This window comes from Podarcis cretensis (assembly GCF_951804945.1).
Source record: "Podarcis cretensis genome assembly, chromosome: 1".
Classification (NCBI taxonomy): domain Eukaryota; kingdom Metazoa; phylum Chordata; class Lepidosauria; order Squamata; family Lacertidae; genus Podarcis; species Podarcis cretensis.
Window position 1 is genome coordinate 128422322 of NC_137170.1, and position 10903 is coordinate 128433224.

The following is a 10903-nucleotide window of genomic DNA, read 5'->3' on the forward strand; positions in this document are numbered from 1 at the left end:
GGCAGGCAGAAAGTAAGGGCAATCTAGCATTGCCGTCATCAAGAAATGAGATGCAAGACTGGCTTGTGACTTGGGTATTTTCCCATTGATTTCATTTCAGCACAGGATCTTATAAGACAATTCTTGTGCAGTGGTACCTCGGGTTACATACGCTTCAGGTTACATATGCTTCAGGTTACAGACTCTGCTAACCCAGAAATAGTGCTTCAGGTTAAGAACTTTGCTTCAGGATGAGAACAGAAACCGTGCTCCGGCAGCAGGGCAGCAGCAGGAGGCCCCATTAGCTAAAGTGGTGATTCAGGTTAAGAACAGTTTCAGGTTAAGAACGGACCTCCAGAACGAATTAAGTACTTAACCCGAGGTACCACTGTATATTGATACATAACAAACACAGAGAGAAACATATAGACACAAACAGACATCTTCTAAAATTCCATTTGTAGATCTGTCTGCCAACAACAGTAAGGAGGAAACAAATACTCTCAAATGAGAACTTGGGCTGGATCTACAATGATATGTAAAATGCTATAAAAATATAGCTTTCAATGCAATTTACCATTGGCGACAGATCACTGCTCTACAGTGCTCTCTGGTTGCCATTCTTTTTTTACCCAGAAGTCCCCACCACACTCAAAAATTAAGTGATAATCAGATAACGTTTGTAAGTTTTAAGGAAGCTCTGTGAAGAGAAAAGGTAGGAATATTGTTAGATTGTAAAAAATTAATTAATAATATGGTGGTGTAATTTAAATTTAAGAAATGTGGACAAAGTAAGTACTAGGAAGGTTTTTCAGGCGGGAGGAGGGAAGTCAATAAGGAGGGATTTGGATGTAAAAAAGATGTTTTGGATGTATAATTTGTTATGGAAAAAGAATAAAAAATATATTTTAAAATAAGAGGAAGTCCCCACCACACCCATGCTATAACATCACATAGCGCCATTATTTTGGTTTTTTTTTTTTTTAATAATTTTTATTCATTTTTCAGATAGATAACAAAAACAATACAAAACAGTACAATTTCAATCTCATCATTTCATACCCTTCTTTCTTTTGACTTCCCCATACCTCCCCATCCCTGCATCCTTGTTTAATAGTTCTTTAGCAACCCTTAGGTCCATTATCTTAATTCCCTTTCATAAAGATTCCTTTAGTTTTTTTGATTACTGCTGCAATTCTTTACCTCTTACCCCCTGACATCTTAACATTCCTCAATTTTACAATTATTTTTAAGATATATTTTAAATTTCTTCCAGTCCTCTTCCACTGTCTCTTTCCCCTGGTCACGGATTCTGCCCGTCATCTCGGCCAGTCCCATAAAGTCAATCACCTTTGTTTGCCATTCTTCCAGAGTAGGTAGTTCTTGCGTCTTCCAATACTTTGCCAGTAGAATTCTTGCTGCTGTAGTGGCATACATAAAAAAATTCCTGTCCTTCCTTAACACCACTTGGCCAACCATGCCCAAGAGGAAAGCCTCTGGTTTCTTAGGAAAAGTCCACTTAAGGACCTTCTTAATTTCATTATAGATCATTTCCCAGAAAGCTTTAACCTTTGGGCAGGTCCACCAAAGGTGGTAGAAAGTGCCTTCAGTCTCATTACATTTCCAACACTTGTTATTAGGCAAGTGGTAAATTTTTGCAAGCTTGACTGGGGTCATGTACCACCGATAGATCATTTTCATAATATTTTCTTTTAAAGCATTACATGCAGTAAATTTGATACCGGTGGTCCATAACTGTTCCCAGTCAGCAAACATAATATCATGACCAATATCTTGTGCCCATTTAATCATTGCTGATTTCACCGTTTCATCCTGTGTATTCCATTTCAACAGCAAGTTATACATTTTTGATAAGTTCTTAGTATTGGTTTCCAACAGTTCTGTTTCTAGTTTTGACTTCTCTTTCTGAAATCCTATTTTTCTGTCCTGTTTAAATGTCTCATTTATCTGATGGTAATGCAACCAATCTCGGACCTTAGGCTTTAGTTTCTCATAACTCTGAAGTTTCACCCTTTCACCATCATATTCTAAAATTTCATGATATTTTGGCCATTTAGAGTCCATATTAAGCTTTTTTACTTCCCTAGCTTCCATTGGTGACACCCACCTAGGGGTTTTACTTTCCAGCAGTTCTTTATATCTAATCCAAACATTATACAATGCTTTCCTCACAATATGGTTTTTAAAACTTTTGTATACCTTTGCCTTGTCATACCATAAGTATGCATGCCAACCAAAACTATTGTCGTACCCTTCCAGGTCCAAAATGTCAGTGTTCTCAAGAAGTAGCCAGTGTTTCAACCAGCAGAAAGCTGCCGATTCATAATAAAGTCTTAAGTCCGGCAGGGCAAACCCCCCTCTATCCTTTGCATCAGTTAAAATCTTAAATTTAATTCTGGGCTTTTTGCCCTGCCAGACAAATTTTGATATGTCTTTCTGCCACTTCTTGAAACAATCCATCTTGTCCAAAATCTGCAACGTCTGGAATAAAAACAGCATTCTAGGCAATACATTCATCTTAATAGTAGCAATTCGGCCTAACAAGGAAAGTTTCAACCTTGACCATATTTCTAGATCCTTCTTTACCTCTGCCCAACTTTTTTCATAATTATCCTTAAATAAATTCACATTCTTGGATGTTAAGTTTAACCCCAGGTATTTTACCCTTTTTGTTATTTCCAGGCCTGTTTCATTCTGAAAACTCTCTCTTTCTTCCATTGTTAAGTTTTTTTCCAACACCTTCGTTTTTTGTTTGTTCAATTTAAAACCTGCTACTCGACCAAATATTTCAATCAGTTCTAATACTCTTTTAGTACTAGTGTCTGGCTGTTGCAAGGTCAATACTAGGTCATCTGCAAATGCTCTTAACTTGTAATGTCTAACTCCGACCTGAACTCCTTTAACCAACTGGTCCTTTCTAATCATGTTTAACAAAACCTCCAGGACTGATATAAAAAGCAAAGGGGATATTGGGCATCCCTGCCGTGTACCTTTTTCTATGGGTATTTCTTCTGTAACCACGTTGTTTACAATTAACTTGGCCTTTTGTTGGGAATATATTGCACCTATACCGTTTTCAAAACCTTGGCCTACCCCCATCCCTTGGAGATTCTTTTTCATAAAAGTCCAGCAGATATTGTCAAAGGCTTTCTCCGCGTCCACAAAAATCAGAACTGCTTTCCTGTTAATGTCAACATCTAGCAACTCTAAAATGTCTATAATGTTCCTCACATTGTCTGACATATATCTCCCTGGGAGAAAGCCTGTTTGGTCCTTATGAATCTCCTCTATCAACACTCTTTTCAATCTTTTTGCCAAAATGTCTGCAAAAATTTTGTAATCCACATTGAGTAAAGATATAGGGCGGTAGTTTCTAACCTGGTTCTTTTCAGTTTCTGTCTTCGGTATAAGTGAGATGAAAGCCTCTTTCCACGATTCAGGTGCCTTTTTCCCCTTCAGAATTTCATTGCAAACTTCCTTCAATGGTTGTATCAACCATTCTTTCAGCATTTTGTAGTATTTAGCCGTAAGGCCGTCTGGTCCTGGTGATTTTCCCAATTTCATATTTTGGATGGCGCCCTCTATTTCTTGTTCTGTTATTTCCTCATTTAAGATCCTTTTACTTTGCTCTGGAATTTTTGGTAAGCCGTATTTTCTGATGAATTCTTCTATTTCTTGTTCATTAATTGGCCCTTGTGCATACAATTTCTTAAAAAAACTTTGAAAACAATTGTTTATCTCATTAGGTTTGTGGATAATTTTTCCATCCATTTCTAGACTTGTTACAGTATTCATTTTCCGCATTTGTCCGCTGATTCGAAAGTTCTTTGTCTCATTTGCTTTATCTTCCATTCTATTTGTTGGTTCATGAGCTCCATGTACTGCATCTGATAAAACTTTATTTCTCTCAAAATCTCATGGGACTTTGGTTTGGACCTCAATTTCTTCTCTCCTTCTTTTATTTTTTCTAGGATCTTTTCCTTCCTCTCATTTTGTTGCTTCCTCTTTATAGAGTTCTGTTGGATTAAGAAACCTCTCATCATGGCTTTGCTTGCATCCCAAATTATTCTCTTTTCCACATCTGTTTTCCTGTTAATCTCAAAGTAATCTTTTAATGTTTTAAGGGCCTTCTTGTGGATCTCTTCATCCTTAAATAGGGTGTCATTCATTCTCCATCTAAAGGATCCAGTTGTTGTTAGTTTCATCTCCATCTTCACCGCATTATGGTCGGAGCAAGTTTTTGGGCATATTTCTACTTTTTTTGTTCTTGACGCCAGACTGCTAGAAATCCAAATTTGGTCTATTCTTGTCCATGTCATTTTTGCCTCAGAGAAGAAAGTTCCCTCTCTCTCTAGAGGATTCCTTGTTCTCCAAATATCAATCAAGTCCATAGTTTCAGTCATTTCAAAAAAGATCTTTGGTAGTCTCCCTTCTTTTGAGATCACTTGTCTCTGTGCTTTATCCATGTTTGTTGAGACAACTCCATTCATATCTCCCATCATTACGATTTTATAGTCTATAAAATCAACTAGCGTCTCATGCAACTTCTTAAAGAATTCGGCCTTCCCCTCGTTTGGGGCATATACTCCAACAATCAAAATCTTTTCTCCTTGAATTTGTATTTCAATTGCCAGGTATCTTCCTTGTTCATCTTTAAATATCAATTTTGGGGCCAATTTTTCCTTTGCATAGATCACCACTCCTCTTTTCTTCACTTTGTCTGATGAGATAAATTCTTGACCAAGTCTCTTATTTATCAATAATTTCCTGTGTATCCTGGCAATATGGGTTTCTTGCAAACATATTATATCAAATTGTTCTCTCTTCAAAATGTGAAAAACTTGTCGTCTTTTCCGAGGGAGGTTCAAGCCATTGCAGTTCCAACTAAGAAGTTGCAGAGACATTTTGTGTTTAAGTAGCTGTTCCTCCAACTGCTCCAAGCTTCTGTTCTTCCTCCGATGGTGGTGGTAAAAGTCCAAATGATAAGTTTGCTATATCAGGTGGTTCTTTCTCCTCTGCAGTTCCTTTCTGCAAATCCTCCAGGTATCTCTCCAGAAATTGTTCTTTGTCCTGAATTGTTTTTATTTTAATCTTTCTTCCTTTAAAGTTAAAGGACAGTCCTTGTGGGAACTCCCATCTGAATGGTATGGTATTTTTCTTCAACAGGTCTGCTAGGCTTTTGTAGTAGGTCCTCACCTCTAAAATATATTTGGGAATGTCCTTAAAAATCTGTATTTGACAGTTTTGGATCACCAGTGCTTTTTGATAATGCAAGTTCAATATTTTATCTGTTTCTTCTTTTGATCTCAGTGTAATTAGACAATCCCTTGGTTTCTTGTCTTGCCTCCTGCCCAGCCGGAAGGCTGTTGTTATCTCAAATTCATCACCTTCCGCCCATTCCTCTTGCCAAAAAGCTATAAAGTTCTCTGTAAGGAATTCCACAAGGTTGTCCCCTTCCCCTTCAGGAACCAGTCTAAGTTTTAAATTCTTCTCTTTCCTCTGAAGTTCCAATAAAGAGAGGGCTGCATCATGCTCATTCACTTTTTTAATAATAGGCCCAACCTTTTCCCTTGTCTCCTCAGCCGTATTTTTTGCACTTTCTGCAATCTTTCGTGTTTCAGAGCTCTCCTGGATTAATCTATTTATAGAATCTGTGTTAGACTTTACACTGGCTGTATTAACATCTAGTCTTGTTGTCAACTCTGTTAATTTTTTGGAGTTCTCTGTCGATAGCTTTGTCAGTGCTTCCAGAGATTGATTTATTTTAAGGAGTGCCTGTGTCATAGGATCCATAGAAGCTGCTGTTTTTTCCTGTGCAGCTGGTGCAGTTCCTGATATGGAGCCCCTTTTCTTCTGGGATTGTTTTGCTTTAAGCCTTGTTACTATCTCTTCTGTAGGGCCACTCATATCCTCAAGGTCGTTTTCACAGAGTTAGTTTCCAAGTGGAAAATCCCACTGTTACTTTTCCAAATGCAACACTTTCACTTAAGACCCTCTAGAGGGAGCATTCAATTGTATCCAAATGGCAAGGAGAAAAGACAAAGAAGCAAGAAAGTATAACAGTAGCCAGTAATTTCCAGAGTCCAAACCAAAAAGTCTCTGTCTTCTATGTAACCAAAATGCAACAGGGTAAATCTAAGGTCCAGTAACTTTGTTACAAGCAAGCCCCCACTTTAAAAAGTTTGACAGTTCATGTCCCGGTGTCTTGTTTGGGCAGCCCGTCCTGGGGGGGGTTTGACAGTGGAAGGTCTTATTTTCCCAATCGTTTTCTGGCAGATTAACAATGTCCCAATCCCTTCCCCCCTTCTCCTGCCTTTCGGGGGGGAAATTTAGTCCGATGTCAGTTTGACAGCTTAAAAAAAAAGAAAGGTTCCCTTCAAATGCAGCTTGATTTTTCGTTGCTTTGTTTCTCCTGCAGCTCCGGGGAGGCAGACTTCCTTAATTTATGCCTTTCCCGTTTTCAGCCAAATTTCTTATTTTAGAGTCCCGTCAATTTCCAGTCTTACTCACAGGTGTTGTAGTCAATTTCCAGTTACAGGAAGGAATCGGCGCTCTCCGTTCATGGCGACGCGGCTTCACTCTGCTAGCTGGGTGACGACTCTCAGCACCGCGCTTACCCCGATGCCGCTCAGAAGCCTTTAAAAAGGCTCCTTCACAGTGCCGGGGGGCGCAAAAGGTGCCCACCAAATCTCCTTTGTTCACAGGCTCCGCGCCTGTGATTTTAGGGGTCCCCCGCTCGCCGTAGCGGGTAAGACCCGAACTAGCGAAGCAGTCCTGCCTCGGAGCTCGAGGCTCGGACCGCCATTAAACGCTGGCGCCGACCGGAAGTCTATTTTGGTTTTTTAAGGAAAGTTGCTCCAGCACCATTCCAGGACATTGAGCTTTGACCTACTGTTCTTTGAATTTTGCCCCTGAATCTGAAAATCCTTCCAAATCTCTCTTCTATGCCATGTGACTTGGGCCATGAAACTGGGGAAAGAGACGTGAGCTTAGAGGGGCAGCCTTAAATTATATGCGTAAACTAATTTCTTGTCACATTTCCCCACATTCAGAATGTAGTAAACGCCTGACAGCAGGCCATTAGGCATTATGTCAACTGGAGATATTAAAACCATTTAGAGACCAGGTTTGTGTGTTTATTTTTAAAATATTGCAATGCGTGCAAGTCCCTAGGATCAAACAAATTCTGTAGAGGTTTTTTTCTTTTCAAAGGCAGCATGGGAAAAATGTATTGTATAAGCCAATAAAACCAGAGCAGAGTCAGAAGGGAAACATCAAGGGCTGAGATGATTTCTGCTAACTTCCAGGCACATAAAGTGATAATCTTAGCTGCTGAAATGTGTTTGCAAACCATTGAAGCACAATCTTTGCTGCCTGCATTGTCCTTGTCACATTCTGTGACATTAGTAAACGTGTAGCATCTCTGTAGGTGAGTGAGGTAGTAATGACTCGAGATTCTTGTAAAACCCCTACTCTGTTGTTGTTGTTTAGTCGTTTAGTCGTGTCCGACTTTTTGTGACCCCATGGACCAGAGCACGCCAGGCACTCCTGTCTTCCACTGCCTCCCGCAGTTTGGTCAAACTCATGCTGGTAGCTTCGAGAACACTGTCCAACCATCTCGTCCTCTGTCGTCCCCTTCTCCTTGTGCCCTCCATCTTTCCCAACATCAGGGTCTTTTCCAGGGTGTCTTATCTTCTCATGAGGTGGCCAAAGTATTGGAGCCTCAGCTTCAGGATCTGTCCTTCCAGTGAGCACTCAGGGCTGATTTCCTTCAGAATGGATACATTTGATCTTCTTGCAGTCCATGGGACTCTCAAGGGTCTCCTCCAGCACCATAATTCAAAAGCATCAATTCTTTGGCGATCAGACTTCTTTATGGTCCTACTCTGTAGATTTTGCCAGTTTCATTTTCACTAGATACAGGAAAGCAATCTAAAATCCCACAGCCATTTGAACAGAATCAAGCTGATTTTAAAATAAAGCAATTTAGGATACCCTCAAAATGAAGATGCTAAACAAACAGAATAAAATGCTATCTTTGCCACACAACCACTTGCCTAAGCAGTCACAGCGCAGAGCTTATAGACGTGGGCACTGCTATGTGTGCCAAACTACATACCATGCAGAATTCTCTGTAACTTTACCCTGATGCGCTTGCTCATTTCTTGAAAGCAATCGAGGCTACAATGATGAGCGGGGAGGCAGTGTTAAATCATTTCCCAACTGGCCGTTTTTCTATCAGAAATCACGCCCCCCCCCCCAAGTTGCTTTCGTTTTCTTCCCATGGTAGAGGAAAGGTACAAGGAACAGCTTGACTGAAAAAGTCAGTGAACTTCAAAATGGATTCAGACTGAAATCCCACACACATTTACAGTGGTACCTCAGGTTAAGTACTTAATTCGTTCCGGAGGTCCATTCTTAACCTGAAACTGTTCTTAACCTGAAACACCACTTTAGCTAATGGGACCTCCAGCTGCTGCTGCGCCGCCGGAGCTCGATTTCTGTTCTCATCCTGAAGCAAAGTTCTTAACCTGAAGCACTATTTCTGGGTTAGCGGAGTCTGTAACCTGAAGCGTATGTAACCTGAGGTACCACTGTAGTTGGGCATAAGCCCCACTGAATTCAGAGGAACTTACGTTTGAGTAGACCTGTGCAGAATTGCATTGTAAAATGCCCCTGAAAGGCATTTGATTCAATTATCTGTACATCTGATTTTTTTTTATTGTTTCTAGCAAAAAATGGTGTTCCCTGTCATAACCTTTTAGAGTATGGTAGTAGAGGAGAGAGAGAGAAAGAGAGAGAGAATTGTACCTCGAAAGTCAAACGCCTTGCGAGTTGAACATTTTGGCTCCCAAACTCCGCAAACCTGGAAGTGAGTGTTCCGGTTTGCGAACGTTCTTTGAAACCCGAATGTCCGATGTGGGTTCCACGGCTTCCGATTGGCCACAGGAGCTTCCTGCTGTCAATCGGAAGCCACACCTTGGTTTCTGAATGTTTTGGAAGTCAAACAGACTTTTGGAATGGATTCCATTCGACTTCCAAGGTACGACTGTATACCCATAATATGCATTATTACCTATTCCGATTTCAATGGATCAAATCTACTTCTTGAGTATCATAACATGCACTCTGAGAGACTACTTTCAGATTCCTCAAGCTGGAAAGGGGCCTGTCATTGAGTGCCTTTTTGTCCCTTCAACCAAAAATTAGACATTTTCCCCATAGCTTCATTCTCTCATCTTTGTGGAAGTGGGAGTCCACTGGCTGCCATTTAGTCTACCTTTCTTTTCAAATGGATTGCCTTTCTCCAGTGAGGAGCTTCCTGCAGTCAAGCGGAAGCCGCGTTGGACATTCGGCTTCTGAAAAATGTTCCAAAACCAGAACACTTACTTCCGGGTTTTCGGCATCCGGGAGCCGATTTGTTCGTCAACTAAGCCGTTCGAGAACCAAGGTACCACTGTTTATGTCAATGTATGAGCCTGTAGTAAACAAACCAACCCCTGTGTTGCAAAATATGAGTCAACAATATCAAAAGCAACACGATGGGCCAGAAACAATTACAATGTGAAAATCTTTATGGAATAATTCAAAACATCAAAACTAACAAACTGAAGTCCAACTTTGAACTCTGCTGAACAGTGTTTCCGGATTATGTACAGATAGGTAGCCGTGTTGGTCTGCCATAGTCAAAACAAAATAAAAAAATTCCTTCCAGTAGCACCTTAAAGACCAACTAAGTTAGTTCTTGGTATGAGCCTTCGTGTGTATCTGAAGAAGTGTGCATGCACACGAAGGCTCATACCAAGAACTAACTTAGTTGGTCTTTAAGGTGCTACTGGAAGGAATTTTTTTATTTTGTCCGGATTATGTAGTCACTGTTTGCATGAGCACTGTTCCAGAGTATTTTTCATTCTCATGTATATTATATCTATTCAAAAAAAGATCGGTTAATGAAGACATTACATATATTTCTACTTACGAGTGTTGAACTAATTGGCTGATGAAGAATTCAACGAAACAGTAGTTGTTATCTGGAAACACTGTTCAGCAGAGTTCAGAGGTGGACATCAGAATTGGACATTTGCTGATTATACAAAGCTTCACAGCTTGCTCTCCACCGGGTAAAGTCTGGCACCGTGATTCATTTAAGGACTTTCAGAGACTTTCAGAGACTTCATTTTGTTAGTTTTGATGTTTTGAATTATTCCATAAAGTTTTTCACATTGTCAATGCTTCTAGCCATCGTGTTGCTTTTGATATTGCTAATGTATGAGCCTAAGCATGGCGGGTGGCAGGGGGAGGCTACATCTATTGTGTAGCATGTCAAATGTTTTCTGTTTCTTTGAGGGTGATCCAGCAGGGACAATGTTGCTTGAGGGAGACTCCACATCTCCAAGCTTTGTGTATCTTCATGCCTCTTCAGTGGCAACCTTTTGGCTGAGCCAAGAACCTGTCCTTCTTAAAATCGTTGTGGAAAATGGAATTTTCTTTTCATATAATATGCCACCAGGTATCACATCATTGGTCCTTAGCTTTCCAGCTCTGTTTCGTCCCCCTTTTCACAGCAATTTTCACTTGGTTTCAGCAACAGCAAGGCTCCTCTCAAGAAGTTGTGATGGTGGCTACCATCTTGGTTGGCTCAAAAAGAAGACAGATTCATGGGGGATCAGGATCTCAGCGCCTGCTAGCTATGATGGCAATGTTCTACTTCCTCTGCCAGACACATTATGTTCCTGAACGCTAGTTGCTGGGAATCTGTACTCAGTATCTGCTTTTAGGCTTGCAGTGGGCCTCTGGTTGGCCACTGTTAGAAAAGGGTGGTGGACTAGATGGCTTGTCTTATGTCAGCTCTTGTTTTATGCATAGTGGGCTTTAAAAAAATCCTACCTTTTCTCCACATGGG